This window comes from Urocitellus parryii, chromosome 11 (genome assembly GCF_045843805.1).
Source record: "Urocitellus parryii isolate mUroPar1 chromosome 11, mUroPar1.hap1, whole genome shotgun sequence".
Classification (NCBI taxonomy): domain Eukaryota; kingdom Metazoa; phylum Chordata; class Mammalia; order Rodentia; family Sciuridae; genus Urocitellus; species Urocitellus parryii.
Window position 1 is genome coordinate 112,347,627 of NC_135541.1, and position 10,921 is coordinate 112,358,547.

General features: G+C 42.2%; 1 pseudogene; it reads right to left on the minus strand.

The window, feature by feature from the left end:
* Positions 1–8,169: 8,169 nt before the first annotated feature.
* On the minus strand, positions 8,170–10,733 carry LOC144249121 (DNA (cytosine-5)-methyltransferase 3B pseudogene; annotated as a pseudogene).
* Between the last annotated feature and the right edge of the window lie 188 nt (positions 10,734–10,921).

Here is a 10,921-nt window from a genome sequence, read left to right on the forward strand (position 1 = left end):
TTGATGTCTCTGACCATGATGCAGTGCAGCAGGTCTCAGTCTAGACTTAAGAGTACACAGCCCTGTGTCCACTAACCACCATATACATATTAGTTTTATTCTAAGAGCTGTTTATGAATTCTTAATCAATGCTTCTGTAACAAGCTTGCTTATCTATTAGAGCACAGTGTTGGTGTACATGACCCAGATGTTATCTATGGTCTTATAGTTTTCAGCTAAAACAGCACTTGTCAGAGTTCCTCAGCTCACCTCCATTTTAAAAATTTTCTTTTTATTTTCCCACATTAGAGTTCAGGTTTTTTGTAAAATGAATTCCATTATTTTGAAAAATGGCAGGCATCCATTTATGTGTTATTCCAGCATAGTGCAAAAAGTTCCTTCACCTTGAAAGTGGCCTCAGTATTTTGTTGTTGTTGCTGGTTGTTCTTATTGTCTCTGTTTTTTTTTTTTTTTTTTTAAACAGAGTCTTGGCTGTGATGCCCAGCCTGTTTTCACTATTGTGGGCTTATGCTGTCCTGCCTCAGCCTCCTGAGAAGGTGGCTGCAGGCACAGGATGCCAGGCCACATTCATTTTTTATTAAAGGGCTACACTTTTGTCCAACCCTGAAAATCAGTAGCCCCAAGTCTATTCTATATTGTCTCCTTCTCAGGAGGGACATATAAATGACATTAAAAAGCACCCTTTGCATCCTGGCTTATTTTACTCAGTAAACTGCATTTAAGTTTTATTTTTATTGTTGAGCTAATCAATAGGCTACTCTTTTCTGTTGAATAAATATTTCTTGGAAAATACATTTGCTTCTCCGCTAATTTGCAAAAGAATGTCTGTATTCTTTTCAATTTATGGTGTTAGTGAATAGAGCTGCTGTCAATAGTTACATATATAGTAGTGGTCTGCCTCAGGCTTGAATAGAGCCCTTGCTGATCTGCTACTAAGCCTTTTTTTAAATGGACATGTTTTCTTTTCCTCATCTCCCTTTCCTCCTCCTTATTTTGGGGGGCTAGGAAAAAAGTTTTCTTTTCCCCTCCCAGACCCAGACAGCCTTGAGCACACACCCACCACAGGAACCAAGTCACTCAGCCTTCAGGAATGCACCTGAAGATCTAAGGAATGGCTGTCTCCCAAATTACCAAGCGGGTCACTGTCCTCCTACAGGGAATATCTGGCAGGCAGTTTTTGAATAGCTTCTACAAAAACAAACAAACAACAACAACAAATTTGTTCTACCAGGCACTGTGGCACATGCCTATAATCCCAGAGTCTTGGAGGCTGAGGCATGAGTATCTTGATTTCAAATCCAGACTCAGAAAAAGCAAGGTGCTGTGCAATTCAGTGAGACTTTGTCTCTAAATAAAAATACAAAATTGGTTTGGGATGGGGCTCAGTGGTGAGAGCCCCTGAGTGCAATCACCAGTATAAAAAACAACAAAGCAAAATAAAACAAGACAAAATAAAATAACAAAAGCAAAAACTTGTTCCCTGTAATGAGCAGAATTACAGCCTCTGGAACTGACGTACACTGTGCATCTTTTTTTTTTTTTTAAAGGCAATAATATACCTGCTTTTCCTTTTTCTCAAAACCATGTCCTCTTAATTCAATTGTCATTAGGGACAAGGACCAAGTCATCAGCAACACACCATTTCTGTGGGCATAAGTTTAGAAGTAATGTGGATAAAATCTGTAAGTGTGATTGCTGGATCAGATGGTAACTTTATTAAGGATAAAAAATGCTTTTCCCCTAGAAGATGCATTAAAACTGTTAGAAAATTATACAAATTATATTCTGGCATCTTTATAATCATGAGATATAAAATTATTTATATTTCAGTGAGTTTTATATAGCTGTAATAAAGTTACCAAAAACTCTTTTTAAAGATATATATTTATGCATTTTTATGTGGAACATTATGGTAATTCAGTACATGTACATAAGTTGTAATAATCAAATCATAGTAATAAATGTTTTCACCTCTTCAGCTGTTAATTGTCTTTATACATTGTGAATTTTATTTTGAAACAGACTTAAGGTTGTTTTAACGAACCCTACTGTGCAGTAGAAGTACTCAAACTGATTCCTCTATTCTGTTCTTGGAGTCTTTCACTGAAATCTTTCCATCTGTCCCTTCCCTGCTATCAAATAAGAAATCCTCAATGACAACTTTCCTCAGGTCCTGGTAATTGTGAATCTATTTTCTGTCTGCATGTGTTTCTAAGCTCAGTTCTACCTTCTACATTAAAGGTTTGTGAATTATGGTCTCATGCAATTTTTGATGTTCTTGTTCAGGATGAATAATATCCCATAATATGCTAAGGCCATGTTTTGCTTATACTTTCCTATGCTTTTGGACACTGAGTTGCTTCCATCATGGGTTATTGATAATAATGCTATTATGAGAACTGGTTTATATATGATATCTTAAATCCCTACATTCCATTCTTTTTAGCAGATCAGTAAAAGAACAATTGGTGGTTCCGGTGGTAATTCATGGCAGTAAATATTGACATATTTAGTTGGGAAAAATACAGCTCATTTAAAGCACTTACTAAAACATAATAAATACTCTCCATATGTTTATAGTGGCTAATGCACACCTTCCTCATAAGAATCTTTTGCTGACAACAGGCAGATATGTGGGACTCTTGTGTTATCTCAAAGAGGTAAAGCATTGACATTTCTGTGAAACATTTGTTATTCACATGTCTAACAGATTTAACAAAAAATGCATATCTCCATATTCACATAATCCAGAGAGCATCTATTGTATGACATGATTTATTATTTAGAAGCCAGTGTATTGGCACATTAGGAGAACTTATCTATCATCAGTACTTAAATTTTTGCTATCTTAACCAAAATGATTTTAAGAAGTTAAAAATTCATTTTTCAGTGCAGATTAGTAGCAAAGGACTGGCTGTGGCATAGCCATTGGCCACCATCATCTGGACACTAAAGCAAACATGGTCGTCTTTCCCATATAGATCCTGAGGAGGAGAAGATGCTGTCCAAACAGTACATGAGCACAAAGAAACTCATGAGTAACAGGATGGTCCAGGTGGCCCTCTGTATAGGGGATGCTTTTGGAGAAAGGCTGGTGCTTTGTAGGTGCTGGAAGTGCCTCTGGTGTCTACACTGAGAGCCACCATGTACACACTTGAGAGGGCCATGGGTCCTATAAGAAAGACATCCTGGAATACACCTAATACAGAAAATAAATGCCTGAGGAAGTAACTCATGGGTAAAACTGTTCAGGATTATGTAATAAATACATGGCCATGTGAGGTCACATTGGGAATGGCAGTAGAAGACAATGAGAAGTGAGCACTCAAGGACATGTAGAAGGCCCACAGGAAAACAAGGACACACAGGGTCTGCTGTGGGGATTTATGTTTGAACTTGGCCAAGCAGGAGCTTCTGGGGCTGAGGGTGATGGCCTGGAAGACACTCAGCAGGCAGGTGGCACAAATGGAGAAGCCCCTCAGAAACCTGTAAAAGTAGATAACTGATTGATACTTGATGTAATCCCCCAAATCCTGAGACACAAAGACACTTGTAGCTATGTACCATAAAATTATCATCATCCCTATGTGGATTAGGGCCGAGAGACCTATGATCAGGTCAGTGGGCTTGAGCCTGTGCTGGAGGAGGAATGTGGAGATGTGGAAGAGAAGGAGGATAGAGTTGGCCAAGATCTCAAATTGTTTTTCAGAGAAAAATGCATTTCTTATGGTTAAAAAAATTGTATAATTGGTTGCTCTTTTTCACCTTTTGGGCAATGAATCACAGAGTATATATCTTCGGAGGCAATGAAGAAAAAGTATTTATTTAAATAATATCAGCAGGAGCCTACCTTAAGCAAGTCCAGCAGCTGAGTATTGCCCAAGTGAGATCAACAATGGTAGACCCAGCGATTAACTTGATTTTTCCTAAAAATGAAAGGTGAACTGGAACAGACTAAAGACAAACTGGAACAAGCCCCAAATGAACTGAGTGCCTGGAAGTTTACACCTGACAGGTAAACAAATCATACTCCCCAGTCAAGTCTTCCCTGACAGTCCCACTGAGAGAAAGCTGGTGGGACAGCCAAGTACTCGTTTCCACACCAAGACTCAGACTTTTGAGCCAAAAAAAAAAAAAAAAAAAAAAAAAAAAAAACAAAAAAACCCAACCAACCAACCAAACAAACAAATGAAAAAACATTCTTATACCGTGCAGCTTGTAATGATTAATGTAAAACTTACCAGATGAACCTTGTGTTTCATCTTTTTTTTTCTTCCCCTTCCCCTTGCTTCTGAGGCCTGATGTCATCGGACTATTCCGAAGAAGAGGCCACCTCCGAAAAATTCCCCTTCTAGAACATGTGGACACTTGAGAATTGTTTGTTTGAAGAAAATAGAGGGAGAAACAGAAGTCCTAAGTCTGTGGTACACTGTGTCTTCAGACAGATTGGAGGACTGAAAACCTAGAGATTTAAAAATCATGAATTGAACATGTAAAATTCCAGTAAAATGTGAAAACGGAATATACATCGCTCTTAGCTTTGAACATAATGACTTAGAGACACTGTGTATCAGTTTTGCCAATAAGACTGTGGACTTCATGATTGTTGTTTAACTTCTGGGTCAAAACTCAAATGAGGTGATATTGCCTTTAAAGGTTTTTCTGCTGAGAACCGACTTTTAATAGTCATGAGAAAATCAAATAATAGCTGTCAGTACAAGTAGACCATATATTTAACCACCTAGCTTAGGGCTCTCCCTTACATAATGGAGCCTTCAATCAACATGGTTTTCATCAATGGTTTGTTCTTTGAATGGTTTTAAAAACTGCAAACAACTGAGGACTGTGCAGACATGAAGGTGTGGTATTGAACTTCAGGTTTAAACTGTGTGAAGTATTATGAAAGTTAATTTCACAACTAGATTGTATAAGGACATTGGCTTATACAATGAGACTCACTTCATTATTTTTTCTCAGTAGTGAACTTTATGAATCCCCATCCCATTCAACAAGCATATGTTAAAAGAGCATTGTCACTGGTGTTAATGGGGGAATGTGTTACTTCGTTGTATTGGTGCTTTTTGTATTACACTCTTGATATTAAATTAAATGTGCCTTGGGAAAAAATAAATAAATAAATAAATAATATCACCTTCATGAATTTCATCCTATCCTATTACCATCAGAAAATGTGTGGATTTACCTCAACACACCCTTTTCCCACTTCAGCACTCAAAATTTTCTGACATCTGTGTCATTTTTTTCTATTATTACCAAATCAGGTCTGAATTGCATAACAATTGTTGAGTTCCCACTGTACATCAGCTTTCCTATCCATTCAGAACTACTATATATTATTCAAAAAATTTCTCCATTATAATCTTATCTTGAAGTCTTCTGGAGTAGTGTCTTATTGGTTTTTCATCTGTCTCTCCTCAATGAAGTCCCAAGTGCATATTGAAAATGCTCAGTTTTGGTGAATTCAAATGGGAGGATTGCATAATAGTAGAGAATATCATCTCTCTCAAGAAATTAATCTCAATGGAGTAGTTTTAAACTATAATATATTATTTTGGTGCAATCTTTATACTGGTTTATTACCAGACCTAACATCTTTAATACATCAACTGAGCCAACATTGAGAATTACCCACTGTATGACAAATTATTTGAATTTTATCTATTATCTTCCATTGATTTTAAATGTTACCTTGAGTCATCCTTGATGGTGAATTGTGATCATCTCATCTATGAAATATGGGCAGTCCTATTACATGAATTCTAGAGGTATTGTGTGAGCAAGAAGATGAAGAACCAAATATAGAAGTGTTTCTGACATATAATGACTTCTAGAAATATTGGCCAATGCGTTTTAATTAATGCAGTTCCTTATTTATATGACTTGGGATATGAAATTCATTATTAATTTTAATAATGCCTATCTCTCTGGCTACCTCAAGATTTTTCCATAATGTTAGAACATTTTAAAAATGTGTGTAGAAAGATCTTTGGTGGCATTTTAGGACTGTGTTTGAATCCCAGTATAGCTATGCATCTTACATACCTTTTACTCTCACCACCAGAATAATTATAATAAGTGAGCCAATTCCAGCTACCAAATATTAGGAGGAACATATTCTAATGTTTTCTATTGATTAAACTGTAATTAGTATGGTAACTAAAGTCACAGTTAAAAATAGATTCCAAGTTATTTCATTATAAGGTTCTCATTAAAAAAAATCATTTGAACCAAGCCTGAATGATGGACCTTCAAAAAGTCCCAATTATCATCTCCAAGAAGTAAGCAATTTTTCAGTTCAGAGACCTAAGCATAAACTTAATAGAGAAAATTTGATGTTGATCTACCAATGGAAGTTTTTCTATACAAGGAATGTTTGTGCTTTAACTTAAGTGTCTGAAATAGTAGTAGGTGTGTATTTTAAATCATTTCCAGCCATATATTGAAAAATAACAGTCATCACAAAATCATGCATGTGTGGCCAAATGGCTTTGTAGTACATCTAGATCCATATATAACCCAAGATAAAAGAGAAAGCAGAAATATAAAATATTTATGAACATGAGCTATCATTTAAAAATCTGCAGAAACTAGGTTAAAACATCAAAGTGTTGATTCTTTTTTAAATATTTAATTGGAATCTGCTATTTGTACTTAGATATGAGACCTAGCATTATAATCCAAGATGTGTGTAGAGTGTGTTGTGGTCAAATCAGGGCAATTTCCATCTTCTCAATTTGTTATCATTTTTATGTTGGAAACCTGCAAACTCTTCTCTGTTTTTTTTTTTTTTTTTTTTTTTTTTTAGAGAAATACTGATTTTAATTAAACAGTCTAAAAATTAGCAAAAACAGTTGAAAACAAGGCACGGGTTTTTCCCCATACTTGTTATGTGGCTCCAGTTACCAAAAAAAAAAAATAATAATAATGCAAATGTTAAACATAAAAATAGAAGTCTTGAAAGTATTTTTTAAAAAGTGTATAAAAAGCCCCAACATTGTCAAAGTTGTTCTTGATTCTAAAAATAGCACCAGATAAGAGGAGTAAAAGGTGTTTAAAACCACTACAACAGCATTTCTGAAATGCAGCTTGTCCGACCTCTCTTTCCCCTTAAAAATATGATGTTATCATGGAAAAAAAGGATTTTAAAATCTCTGGAGGAAGGATGCAGCTTTTATTGCAGCTTTCCCCTGCCATCTCTTAGATGAGGGGCAAGTGTGAGGAATGTGCTTCTTTCCCTGAATGTCCAGAAAGGATGAGGAATGTGAGCATCCAAGTTCTCATCTGGGGACCTGTGCCTGTAGGTGCACGGATGGGGGGGGTCTTACCTAGCTCAGCCCCCTCCTTCATGCCCCGCACACAGGAAAGAGGGAGATGACTATAATATATGGCAGCTTATATATAATTCCAGCCCACCCCTTCCTGAGTGCTCCAGAGGCTTCTATTGCAGATTCCAGGAGGGATTTAGCTAAGGGGGGCTCTTGCCCTTGGGTTTATTTGGGGGGGGATTGCCCTGAATGAGATGATGATGATGATGTCCTCCCTGCTGAATCACCATCGTGGTGAGAAATACTCTAATGGCTAATGGCCTTGGACTGAGACAAAGGGAATGTGGTATCACAAGAGGTATCACTTCCTCTTCTGGTAGCCCTAGGGAAAAAAAACATTCATGCTGGGCCTTTAAAATGCCCCTCACCATCTACAACTACACACAGAGCTGTAGACACTTTTAAAAAGTCTTGCAAAAACAGTCTTGGGTGATTTGGCATTCTAACCTGAGTATATGAGGGCTGTGGGTCTGTGGTTTTGGTATCTTAGCCATTGTTTTTCTGAGTGGTAAACCCAAGAGGGAGGAAAAAAGCCATTTTACTATCTACTTCAAGTTTTAAAGTTTTAGAAGAAAAAATGAGCACCGTGTTTGGCTGCTCGGAGCAGCCAGGTCGGAATTGTGCACAAGGGGGTTGCACCTTGGCCGCCCCCTGCAGGAGAGGATCAGGTGGCTCTGCTCCCAGTGAGCAGGAGGATTAAGGTATGAGGGGAGACCCAACAGCTCAGCTGGGGGCAGACTTGGAATGCCTTTAGGGATCAGGGTGCCTTCTGGTTCCTGGCTTTGTCCCAGGAACCCTGGTGCCCCAGCAGGCCTGGGTAGAACTATTCACATGCAAAGTAGTCCTTCAGGGGGGACGAAGAGGTGTCCAATGACGGGCACACTCCAGGACAGCCCAAGCAGCTTCTGGCGGGTACCGCGGCCCATGTTGGACACATCAGTGTAGTGCACAGAAAAACTGAAGATCCTTTCGAGCTCAGTGCACCACAAAACGTCTTCTTTGCCATTCATGACAACAGGGAAAAGCTGGTTTTTCCCCTGTTTGATGGAGTTGGACTTGGTGGTTATTGTCTGCACTTTCTTTAACTTTGCAGTCCTACTGAATTCCAAGCAGTCCTGCAGCTCGAGCTTATCATTCTTTGATGCTATCACAGGCCTGTTCATCCCAGGTAGGTTTCCCCAGAAGTATCGAGCCCTGTGAGCAGCAGAAACTTTGATAGCATCAATCATCACTGGGTTGCACTCCAGGAACTGTGAGATGTCCCTTTTGTCGTCGACCTTCATGGCTACAACATTCTCAAACATCCAGAAGAACGGCCGGTCATCCCCTTCTTTGGGGTGAGTAATTGAGCAGGTGGTAGAATTCGAAGAAGAGTCGGCCAGTGACCTCATACAGGCCTTTCCGGGCAGGATACACATTTGATAGGTCATTGCATGGGCTTCCACCGATCACCAAATCAAATGGACCCCACTCTTCAATATTTTTCTTTGTGATGTTCCTAACGTCATTCACACATTTGGTGTTGCCCTCGTGCTTCACGGTTCCAACGGCGATGGATTCTTCGCACACTTCCGAGGCAACATACTTTTCCACTTTAATGCCCAAGTCTTTGAGGACCAAGTAACCTGTGGCAATTCCATCGAATAGTGACAGGACTCTAATGGGCCGCCTTTTGGCTGCGGGAATCGCAGGGTACAACTTGGGGGCCTCATATTCGAGCCCCATGTCGCTGGTGAAGAAGGTCTGCAGGCGGACATTCCAGTCCTTCCGGCGCCGCAGGACTCGGTGGCAGCGCTGGGGGGAGACACATGTAGCAGCTCCAGGGCTCCTGCAGCTTGGCGTCCTCCGCTGTGCCCTTGCCCACCAGCACCTCCAGACACTCCACACAGAGGCACAGGCAACAGCTTGTATTGCTGCAGAGAAGCAGCTCACGGCCCTCACAGCACACGGTGCAGTAGGACTGGTAACCATCATCGTCGCACATGTAGAAGAGCTCAAGGAAGCGATCCCGGCATGTCTGGCAAAGCCCACCCTCAAAGAGCGGGTGGAAGGACACTGGGTTTTTCCTACCACAGGACAAACAGCTATCTTCCAGATTGTTCTTGTTGTTGGTAACATCAGAAACCATTTGTTCTCGGCTCTGATCTTCCTCTCCCCGGTCCTTGCCATTGTTATAGCAGTTTGTCTTGAGGCGCTTGTTTGGGGGACAGTGGTGAGAGGCGGCTGAATCATCAACTGTGCGTCTTCGACTCTTGTTCTCGTGTTTTCTTGATTCTAAGTTCCTACTGCCTGCACGAGGCACCTTCGATTTATTAACCACTGGTTGGTTGTTGTTAGGTTTGAGGCCCTCGATCCCAGTCCAGTGGGCTTGAAGCCCCCGTGGGCCCACACCAACATGGGCTTCAGCTGGTCCTCCAAAGAGTCTCCAGGGCTGCTGGGGAAGGTCTTGCCAGCTCGTACCCTGGCTTTCTCCAGGGCCTGGTACATGGCCTTCCTGTATGACACCAGTTTATTGAAGGTGGCCTGGTTAAAATGCTGACTGAACAGCCCCAAGGCCACCAGTTTGTCTGCAGAGACCTCAGAGAACTTGCCATCACCAAACCACTGGACCCATCGCATGCCAGACATGGCCTGGCGCTTGGAGGTAGCCTTCCAAGAAACCACCATGGCAGGCCACCAGGAGAAGCCCTTGATCTTGCCCCACAGCAGGTCCCCTATTCCAAACTCCTTCCCATCCTGGTACTCAGTGTTGTCGGAGTCTCTCCCCTCTGCGTCCACCTGGGAGGTCTCGGAGTTCTCCTGCTGGCTCTCAGCTAGGCTGGCACAGGGGGTACTGCTGCTCTGTGGTGTCACATCGTCCTCCGTGAGGTCTATGGTGAGGTAAGGAGTGGACGGGGATGGCCACGGCGTACCTGGCGAGGCTGTTGACCGCCGCCTTAGGGACCTGGTAGCCGGGAACTCCATGGGAGACTCATCCTCGTGACTGCGGCCCTGGCGGCCCCGCGTGGGATGTGTGAAGGACTTGGAGGCACTGTTGTTGCTATTTCGGGTTGGGACTGCTGGGCTTGCAGAGCGGGTCCTGGTTTCCCGAAATAGTCTTGGCATCACAGGAGCCTCGGAGCTGTCCCCATCTTCTCCTTCACCATCTGCTTCCCCTGTCAGATCGTGAGTGTAGCTGATTAGGCTGGAGACCTCCCTCTTGGACAGGCAGGAGCTGGATCTGCGGCCTCTGATCTCGGGCGAGCGGATAGCCTTCAGGATGGGGGGCGAAGGGGCGTCCTTGGAGTCGGAGGACTGGTCACTGCTGGTCCCGTTGATGAGAATGATGGAGTCCTCCCTCCCGCTGGCGCCCTCCTCTTCACTGAGGTGTCTGGTGTCCCCCTTCATCGTTTCCTGCCGCGGGGCTGGCTCGGGCGCGGCTCGGTGGTCGCTCCGCGGGTCGGGACCGGAGGGCGAGAGGCGGCGGGCGGCGGCGCAGGGCGCTGGGCTAGCGAAACTCCAGCGCCCCTCGCCGAGCTACGTTTACTTGGGCCACTTAACACCCGCTGTGCCGGCGGGCGCGGGCCGCCCTCTCG